Source organism: Lutra lutra, chromosome 10, assembly GCF_902655055.1.
Source record: "Lutra lutra chromosome 10, mLutLut1.2, whole genome shotgun sequence".
Taxonomy (NCBI): Eukaryota; Metazoa; Chordata; class Mammalia; order Carnivora; family Mustelidae; genus Lutra; species Lutra lutra.
Genome location: NC_062287.1, coordinates 58,994,213 through 59,005,017, shown reverse-complemented (window position 1 = coordinate 59,005,017; position 10,805 = coordinate 58,994,213). Strand labels below are relative to the sequence as shown.

Below are 10,805 nucleotides of genomic sequence, written 5' to 3'. Positions count from 1 at the left end.
CAGGTCATGATCTCAGGGTCCTGGGATCAAGCCCCGCATTGGGCTCCCTGCTCAATGGGGAGCCTGCTTCCCTTCCTCTCTCTCTCTGCCTGCCTTTCTGTCTACTTACAAACTCTGTCTGTCAAATAAATGAAATCTTAAAAAAAAAAAAAGAGTAGTTGACTATAGAGTTGAAGGTCCATTTATGGGTTCTCTATTCTGTTCCATTTATCTATATGTCTGTTTTTGTGACAGTACCATACTGTCTTGATGATTACAGCTTTGTAATAGAGGTTGAAGTCTGGCACTGTGATGCCCCAGTTTTGGTTTTCTTTTTCAATATTCCTTTGGCTATTCGGGCTCTTTTCTGGTGCCATATAAATTTCAGGATTCCTTGTTCCAGCTCATGAAAAATGCTGGTAGTATTTTGATAGAGATTGAAATGAATGCGTAGATTACTTTGGGTAGTGTAGCCATTTTAACGATATTCATTCTTCCAATCCATGAGCATGGAATGTTTTTCCATCTCTATGTGTCTCAATTTCTTTCATAAGTGTTCTATAATTTTTAAGGTATAGGTCCTTTACCTCATTGGATTGGTTTATTCCTAGGTATTTTATGTTTTTTGGTACAACTGTAAATGGGATTGATCCCTTAATTTCTCTTTCTTCTGTTTCATTGTTAGTGTATAGAATGCAACTGATTTCTGTGCATTGATTTTATATCCTGCCGCATTGCTGAATGGCTGTATAAGTTCTAGTAATTTTGGGATGGAGTCTTTTGGAATGAGAATGAGAGTTTGACTTCTTCTTTGCAAATTTTAATGTCTTTTATTTCTTTTTGTTGTCTAATTGCTGAGCCGAGGACTTCTACTACTATGTTGTAGTGGTGAGAGTGGGCATCCCTGTTTTGTTCCTGACCTTAGGGGAAAAGCTCTCAGTTTTTCGCCATTGAGAATGATATTCTCTGTGGGCTTTTCATGGATGGCTTTTTGGTTACTGAAGTATGTTCCCTCTATCCCCGTACTGTGGACAATTTTAATCAAGAAAAAGGCAAGGAAAACAAGGATAAAAATGAACTATTGGGACTTCATCAAGTTAAAAAGCTTTTAACAGCAAAGGAAACAGTCAATAAAACTAAAAGGCAACCTATGGAATGGGAGAAGATATTTGCAAATGACATATCAAATAAAGGGCTAGCGTCCAAGATCTATAAAGAACTTCTCAAACTCAACACCCAAAACACAAACAATCCTGTCAAGAAATGGACAGAAGACATGAACAGACATTTCTCCAAAGAAGACATACAAATGGCCAATGAAACATGAAAAAATGCTCAGTATTTCTTGGCATCAGGGAAATACAAATCAAAACCACAATGAGATAGCACTTCACACCAGTCAGAATGTCTAAAATTAACAAGTGAGATGAGGATGCAGAGAAAGGGGAACCCTCTTACACTGTTTTGGGAACAGAAGCTGGTATAGCCACTCTGGAAAACAGTATGGAGTTTCCTCAGGAAGTTAAAAATAGAACTACCCTATGGCCCATCAACTGCACTGCTAGGTATTTACCCCAAAGATACAAATGTAGTGATCTGAAGGAGCACCTGCACCCCAATGTTTATAGCAGCAATGTCCACAATAGCCGAACTATGGAATGAGCCAAGATGTCCACTGACAGATGAATGGATAAAGAAGATGTGGCTTATATATACAATTGAATATTACTCAGCCATCAGAAAGATGAAATCTTACCATTTACATCGACATGGATGGAACTGAATGGTATTATGCTGAGCAAAATAACTCACTCAGAGAAAGACAATTATCATATGGTTTCACTCATATGAGGACTATAAGCCAGCACATAGGATCATAGGGGAAGGGAGGGAAAATGGAATGGTAAGTCATCAGAGCAGGAGACCATCCATGAGAGACCCTTAACTATGGGGAAAAAACTGATGGTTGCTGGAGGGGAGGTAGGTGGGGAGTCAGGTAACTGGGTGATGGGCATTAAGGAGGCACATGGTGTGATGAGCATTGGATGTTATGCATAACTGATGAATTACTGAACTCTACATATGCAATCAATGATGTACTATATGTTTGCTAACTGAATTTAAATTAAAAAAAGAGTTATTTTTCATAGGCTGCTTATGCTATAAATATAAATCTTCCCTGAAGAGTTGGGAGAAAGTAAGAACACTTGACCAAAAAAGTTCAGTTTACTGACAAAGCAGTAAAACATGTGTTGAAGATAACACTAGCTATTATATAAAAAGTTATGGAGGTCTGAGGCAGAGAAAAAGTAAAAATATTTGGAATAATTCCATAACCATGAGTAATGCCAATTTCATGTGCCAGATTTAGATGATAAAATTCAGTAATGGGCTATTGTCAACACACTTTTTATTCCTGTCTTCTTTTTTAAAACAAGCAAACAAAATAACACCTCATTTGAAATCCAAACTGGGTCACTTTGGTTATCTAAGTAATTGAAGATCTTTTATCTCAAATGAATAAATGTTAATATCACTGTGATTGTCTGAGGAAATAATAATAGATAAATGTAGCCTAAATTTTTCTTTTAGTTCATGGTCTTCTTACTTAAAGCTAAAGTGATCTTTTGAGAAGCTTTTATCCCAAACATAAGTCTCAGCACATTAACTTCTATGAATGGCATTTTACTCACCTATACAATAACAAGAAATAGAAAAAAGTGAAAAACCCATCTATTCCTTTGTTGCACTGGGCTGGAGAACTTTTAGCACAGCCCTGAATATCTATTTGATCTTCACGCTGTAGATGATGGGGTTTAGCAGAGGGGGGATTAGCAGGTAGGCATTGGCAATCAGAGTATGTACATAAGGTGGAGCCTGTTTCCCAAATCTGTGTACAAAGGACAGACTAATCAATGGAATATAGAATACAGCAACAGCCCCAATATGTGAAACACATGTGCTAAAGGCTTTCTTTCTCTCTTCTGGGGATGCAATACTGAGGACAGTCTTAATGATTAAAAAATAAAAAAAAATAATGAAGATAGAGTCCACTCCAGCAGTGGTGATCAGGACTGTCAACCCAACTGCACTATTGATCCTGGTGTCTGTGCACGAGAGCTTCATCATGTCAGGGTGGAAGCAGCAGGAGTGGTGGAGCACGTGGCTGCAGCAGAAGGACAATCGTTTAAGAAGCAACACCATAGGAGTCTGTATTAGTGTCCCTTGTTGATGATTGCTACTCCAATCTGTACTATTTTAAGGTCAGTTAAGAAAGAGGCATATCTAAGAGGACTAGAGATGGCCACAAAACAATCAAAGACCATGGCCAACAGCACTGAGGATTCCATAACAGTGAAAAGTTGAATGAAGAACATCTGTGATAAGCAGGCATTAAGGCTGATCTCCCTGGCATCGAACCAGAATATACCCAACATGGTGACCAGGGTGGATATGGACAGGCCAAGGTCAGTAGTGGACAGCATAGAGAGGAAATAATATGGGTTCATGGAGACTGGGCTGGGTGACAATGGCAAAGAGGATCAGGCTGTTTCCTGAGACAGCAGTTATGTAGAGAAAGCAGAAGGTAATAGAGATCCAGGTATGGAAGGCTTCCAGTCCAGGTACACCAGTTAACAAGAAAATGATGGAAGAGGATGTGGTATTCTGTAAAATTGACATGTTGAACTCAAACTGCAGAATCTTAAGCTGAATATCCTGCAATGATAAACTGTATTTCTTTATAATGAATTTGACTTAAAAGTAATTATTTCACCTAGTAAACATTTATAAAAGACAATATCTGCATTATAGAAAGAGATTATGAAGATTGTTTAAAAAGTAAAGGAAAAAAACTAAAACCACATCTAATAAAGAAGCAGGAAACAGGAAATGAACAATTACGTGAGGATACAGAATTTGTCTATAAACAAATCTAGCAATGACCTTCTTACTTAAATTCATCATCCGTCAAGCAGATTGCACCCATCCCTTCCTGACTTTACAAGGTATGTGGTCAATAAATACTTTATGCAATGTGTATACTGGGTTGTATGAAATCTTAGATGAACAACAAACTGTACATGCAGGGATTCTGATATAGTAAATAAAGTAAATTGGCTTCTGAGAGCCCAAAAAGAATGTTCTTTTCATCTCTTGGATATGTTTTTGAAGCATGTTGATTATCTCCAGTCATAATAGCCTATATTTGTTGAGCCCCTACTATCTGTTAGTAGTTGTGATAGCATCCTATATGGACATACAATTTATTTGTAGTATCATAACTTGAACTGTATCTAATTAGCTTTCATATCACATAATTAAGATAAGCCATCAAGACCATTACAAACAGAACTATTGAAGGATAAAGGGTCTCAAAAGTAAGTATTATGGATACTTTGATGTTCTAGATTTTTATTTGGCATCCCAAATCCCTTCTAGGACTGCATATTCTACATGCTGATGCATTCAGAATGAATATATATATTATATATATATAATATATATATACATATATATAAATATTAAGTTACTCACATGATAAGTTCCTAAATCATCTGTGCCCTGAACTTCTCCATCTCTAAAGTAATAATGACAGATATATCCCATAGAATTTTTATAATGATTAAATTAGTTAATGTATATGAAAATCTCTGGGGGTATTTCAGTGTGATATAAAAGTCACCAAGTACTAGCTATTATATTTTTAAAAATTAAATTTAAAATATTGTATAATAATTTCTTTTGTTTCCTCTCCCACATCTATTTGCATGCCATTCCCCCTTAGTCACAGGTCTTACTGTCTGAGCTGAGACAAAAGATGAAAATATTATCTAAGTCTGACTTCAGCAACGACTACTGGTTAATAACTTCTTCATATGGTCCCTTCTTCCTCCACAGCTAAGATTTTCTTCTTCATTCTTACCTGATTCAGAACTCTTGCTCACTTCCAAAGAAATTTTACCTACTATGTAGCCTCTAAATAAATTCTGGATATTTGTATAGTTTAAAGATTTTTATTTATTTATTTGACAGACAGAGATCACAAGTAGGCAGACAGGCAGGCAGAGAGAGAGAGATTGGAGGAAGCAGGCTCCCCACTGAGCAGAGAGCCCTGCTTGATCCCAGGACTCTGGGATCATAACCTGAGCCAAAGGCAGAGGCTTTAACCCACTGAGTCACCCAGGTGCCTCATGGATATTTGTATAGTTTAACATTAAATTACTGAATGCATGTTGTAAGCCAATAGAGGGATACAGAACCAAAATAAACATGGCACCTGCCCTCAAAGATACTTAAGGAAGGATAAAATACTTAGAAAAACAAGAATCCAAGTATGGAATTATTTTATCACCATCAAACTGTAAGGGATTTGGATGTTTTCTAAACACCAAACAAAATAAAAAAATATATAGGTACATTTCTGCACTGTCAAATAACCCTACCAATTTTCCTTCTTTATTAAAATTTGAATGTTTTCATTTGTACCATTACCACAGTCTATAAATATTTTTTTAAGATTTTATTTATTTGACAGATCACAAGTAGGCAGAGAGGCAGGCAGAGAGAGAAAGGAGGAAGCAGGCTCCCTGCTGAGCAGAGGGCCCGATGAGGGGCTCAATCCCAGAACCCTGGGATCATGACCTGAGCCGAAGGCAGAGGCTTTAACCCACTGAGCCACCTAGGTGCCAGAGTCTATAAATATTTTAACTTCTTTCTCAACCTAACCATAACACTGCCTCCTTCCTGTTGCATGTATCTCTTTCCCTTTACCAACAACTTATTGAACATTTGTCTAGCCTCATTTCTCTCTTAAATGCTTCACACCCATCACTAAAATTTGCTTTTTCTTGGACTGAAGCATACTCTGTTGCATTCTATTGCTGCATAAAAATCCTAGCACAAAGTCATGATTTGACAGACATTCATTACCTCAAAATTCAGCAAGTCAGACATCTGAACACAGCATCAGCAGGGTCTCTGCTCAGGGTCTCTTTCAGCCAGGACTCTGTGCTCATCCAGAGGTCAGGATCTCTTCCAGACCCATCCAGGCTATTAGCAGCATGGTATTCCCTGTGGCATAGATTTGAGGTCTCCTGTCTCTGGCTGGCTGTGGACTAGAGGTTGCTCTCATCTCCTAGAGACTGCCCTCTACCCAGCCATGTGGACCTCTCACAACATGACAGGTGGCATCTTCCAATCCATCAGAGGAATCTCTCTGCTGCTTCTCATCCCTTTTAAATGCTCACATGATAGGGCCAGGCCCACCAGAATAATCTCCCTTTTGATTAACTCTAAGTCAAGTCATCACAAACCCTAATGACATCTGCAAATTCTCTTTGCCATACATACAATGCAACATATCCCATCACATTCATAGGCCCACTCACACTCAAGGGGTGGGTTTCATACTGCTGTAATCATAGAGGACAGCAATTGTGAGGGCCCTTTTAGAACACTGCCTACCACAAATATCTAGGCGAGCCAACCTACAAACTTTATGAGTTTGACTTCTAATATGTCCTTTGACTGACCCATCCTTACCCTCCCACTTCTATCACCTCTATTGTAATAACAGTTTCATTAGTTTTTGCAGGAACTACAGCAATTTTCTCGTAGGTAATTTCCCCTCCTTGAGTTTTGAGTTGTTTACACACTTTCTCCATACCGACGCCAGCATGATCTCTCAAAAATACATCTTCCTACAGAGCTCTTCATTGTCTTCAGCATGAAGTCAAAACTCTTTCCCCCTTTATCACAAAAGTCAACGATCTTCTCAATCTAACCAAAATCTACTTTTCCTGCTGTCCAATCTCTTCTCTACCTCAGGGACCTTTTGATATGATCAGCCTGGACCTTTCCTACCTCACCAAACTACTAAATACAGCAAGTTCTTTCACAGTTCTTATAGTAAGAACCTTCACAAGCAAGTTCTTTCACAGCAAGTTCTTTCACGTATTTACTGGCTATACTAAATATAGCAAGTTCTTTCACACTGTGAAGACAACTTGCTTTATTAAATTTAATACATTTATTAAACATAAATTTATGTTTAATTCATAAATCTCCCACTCTTCTTTGACTGAGCCTAAATTCTTTAGACTTATTGTTTGTTCCATGGATCCATTCATAAATTCAACATTAGTATATTATCTTTAGGATGCATTTTGTGGCATCACTTTGTCTACCTCAAGGCAGAATGAATTACTTATTCCTCTGGAGTAACATTCTTTTTTTATTTATACATCTAGAATAGTGTTAATTCCATTGCATGATCATAAGTTGTTTGAAAATGTGCCTCTCCAACTGAAATCAGCTACTGGGAGGTAGACCATTGCTTTCATCATTATATTCCTGTTACCATCCCCTGTATTTGCAGTGTGGGAAATCAACAGGTATTTTTTTTTAATTAAATCTAAAAGTTGTAAAGTGGTGAGGGATTCTGGAAATAAATCAGGATCTCAACACATTATAGCTTTGTGCATTTAATTCATGCTGTGTGGCCTCAAATTATTCAGGTAACTATTAGAAGAATCTCAGGGAGCTCTTTTAGTTCTATAAAATGAAGTTGTGTGTGTGTGTGTGTTGGTTTTTTTTTTAATGAAATACTTGTGCTACTATTTTAGGGTAACCTTCTATGTGCCTCCCTCATTTCTTGATAGTAATTCTCTCTTATATAAAAACAATATTCCAGTCCCATTGTAAGAGCATTCTGCAGGTCTTGTGCAGGACTGTCTTGAGTTAACTCTCTCCTCTGATTAGATAAAGTCAATAATATGGTTGCAGGGTAAGGTAGGTCTAGTTTCAAATGTTGGCTCTGCTACCAGCCAGCTGAGGTTCTCCAAAGAAGCATTTCATATTGGGTTCTGCTTCTGTAAAATTAAGTTCACCAACAGCATTAACTGCAAGGATTAAGTGAGATAGCATTTGTGAAGCATTTCACCTGCTATCTAGTATGGGAAGCATTTAACAATGGTAAATGGGAATAAGGTTGGTAAATGGGAATGGGGTGGTGAGTGGTAGCAGCTGTGACAGCTGTACTTAGACAATGATTTTGAAATGTAGCACAACTAACCAGAAAACTCACAACAGCAAGAACATGCCAACAACCTGCTCCAAGCATCAGGATATGTGGTCCACAGGTCAACTAAACCCCATCAGTTAGAACATAATTTACCTGAATACAGATTTCACGAAAAATCTTTTTATAGTTTTCCTGAGACACCCAGGAGAGTTTTTTGCAATTAATTAGATCTTCCTCATTCTGAAGGAAACCAGTGTGTGTAACGTTTGATGTCTTCCCTGAATGCAGCAGTTTTACTTACAACATATGGAGCTTGTTCTTTCCCACCCTGTTTGCAAGAAAAGGGCTTGAGGAGCTGTGGAGGCTTTCTCCTCAGGGATAGATAGCATATATAAGGATCCATGACTCAGGCTGTTTGAAATCTCCTAATTAGAAAACCCCTTGTGGACTTTCTTTGGCTCCTAGAGTATAAAGTTTCCCAAGGGTTCATTCTACCTCATGACTTCCCTGCCTTTCTACTTTACGACACCTACTTTTCTCATCTCCATGTAAGGACTAGTATTATAATACCTTGACCTTATATTATGGTAAAATTTTGCTAGAGGTAAGTTTGTGAGTAAAAATTCCAAAACAAAACACCAGCTATATGTACAAGCTCATTTCTCTCCCTACCTTACCTCCACACCCAGCAGATGAATGTGTCTTCCTCCAACATCTGTTGGGTGAATTTTACATTTTTTTTTATTTTTTTAAAGATTTTATTTATTTATTTGACAGAGAGAGAGATCACAAGTAGGCAGAGAGGCAGGCAAAGAGAGAGGCGGAAGCAGGCTCCCTGCTGAGCAGAGAGCCCAACATGGGGCTTGATCCCAGGACCCTGAGATCATGACCTGGGCCGAAGGCAAAGGCTCAACCCCCTGAGCCACCCAGGCTCCCCAATTTTGTACATTTTTAAGAGACTTCTTCATCCATGGTGGGAAAAAAGCTTCATTGAATCCTTCATAGAACACTTGAAGTATTCATCACATTCCAGGGTTTTGTACTGATAATACAGAAATTACAACAGAGTCACTTTCCCCAGGGCTCACAAGTCAGTGAGGAAAGAGGCATCAAAATCACTGATTACAATAGGGCATAATTACAATGAGACCACAGAAGAAAGAGCATGTATTTATCCAGGTCATTCACCTGGTCTGTCTGGATACATGGGAGAAGAGAGCACAGGAAAACCAGGAGTGATTCATAATATGGTCAGCTCATGTGGAGAACAAGTGGGAGAGCAAGTGGCAAGTACAGCTAAACAGGGAGGCAGAATCTATGCCACAGAAGATTTTACAGGCATTCTCAAGCCTTTGAATCTAAACAACATAAAAGACATTGCACAGTATGGAATTTAATCTTTCTCCTTCCCTAGAAAAATGCATTTCTACATCCTTGAGAAGCAACTGAAGATTTCGGGCATCTTGTTGGAGGTTACATAATATATTGTAGTTCTCTGCTTGGTACAATATCAACCTGAATGATACAAATCTTAAATTTTACATCTAAGCCACAATACATCAGTTATAGTGAAATATCAATTAGGAACATTCTCAAACAGAACCTCAATGTGCTCATGTGGTTTTGGCAGAACACTCAGTCACTCAATCTTTCAAATTCTTCATCAGATGAGCCAGACTATTATTTTCAACATTGGCTCAGACAGTTTTGAACAAGCATTGTTTCATAAGTCTATAAACTAAAGAAAAAGCTGTGAAAATATATAGAGCTCTGTATTTGATGATGCTGAATTCAGAGGAAAATACACCTAAAAAGGAATGAAAAGTATTGTAAGATTAAAAAAGAAAAAAGTAGACTTTAGGTATTTTTCTGTGAATTATATCACTTTATAAAGAAGGGAAAGAAATATACTTTGAATTTTATTAGTGTATGTATAACTACTGCATGCAAAGTGATATGTAATTTCTTATTGAAGCATAAGTCAACATTGTTGCTTTTCTGAAAACATTTTCTAATACATTTACATTTTTAAAATTTGAAAATACGGTTTCCCAATTTATATTCTCACAAACAGTGCATGGGGTGGAAGGGTCCTTTCTTTCCAACAAGAAACACGGGGTGGAGGGGTCCTTTCCTGCCAACAAGAAGCACGGGGTGGAGGGGTCCTTTCTTTCCAACAAGAAACACTTGTTTCTTGTTTTCTTATTTTAACCATTCTAACAGGTATGGGGTGATCTCTCATTGTGATTTTTTTCTTTTTTTCTTTTAATTTAATTTTATTTTTTCAGTGTTCCAAGATTCATTGTTTATGCACCACACCCAGTGCTCCATGAAATATGTGCCCTCCTTAATACCCACCACCAGGCTCACCCAACACTCCACCCTCCTCTCCTCCAAAACACTCAGTTTGTTTCTCAGAGTCCACAGTCTCTCATGTTTCATTTCCCCCTCTGATTTCCCCCAATTCACTTCTCCTCGCCTTCTCCCAATGTCCTCCATGTTATTCCTTATGCTCCACAAATAAGTAAAACCATATGATAATTGACTTTCTCTGCTTGACTTATTTCACTCAGCATAATCTCTTACAGTCCCGTCCATGTTGGTACAAAAGTTGGGCATTCATCCTTTCTGATGGAGGCATAATATTCCATTGTATATATATGCCATATCTTCTTTATCCATTCGTCTGTTGAAGAGCATCTTGGCTCTTTCCACAGTTTGGCAATCGTGGCCATTGCTGCTATGAACACTGGGGTACAGATGGCTCTTCTTTTCACTACATCTGTATCTTGGGGGTAAATAT

At 37.9% G+C, this 10,805-nt stretch overlaps 1 pseudogene; it reads right to left on the bottom strand.

Annotated features, from left to right (window-relative positions):
• Positions 1-2,712: 2,712 nt before the first annotated feature.
• Positions 2,713-3,675, bottom strand: LOC125079721 (olfactory receptor 51F2-like; annotated as a pseudogene).
• Positions 3,676-10,805: the final 7,130 nt, after the last annotated feature.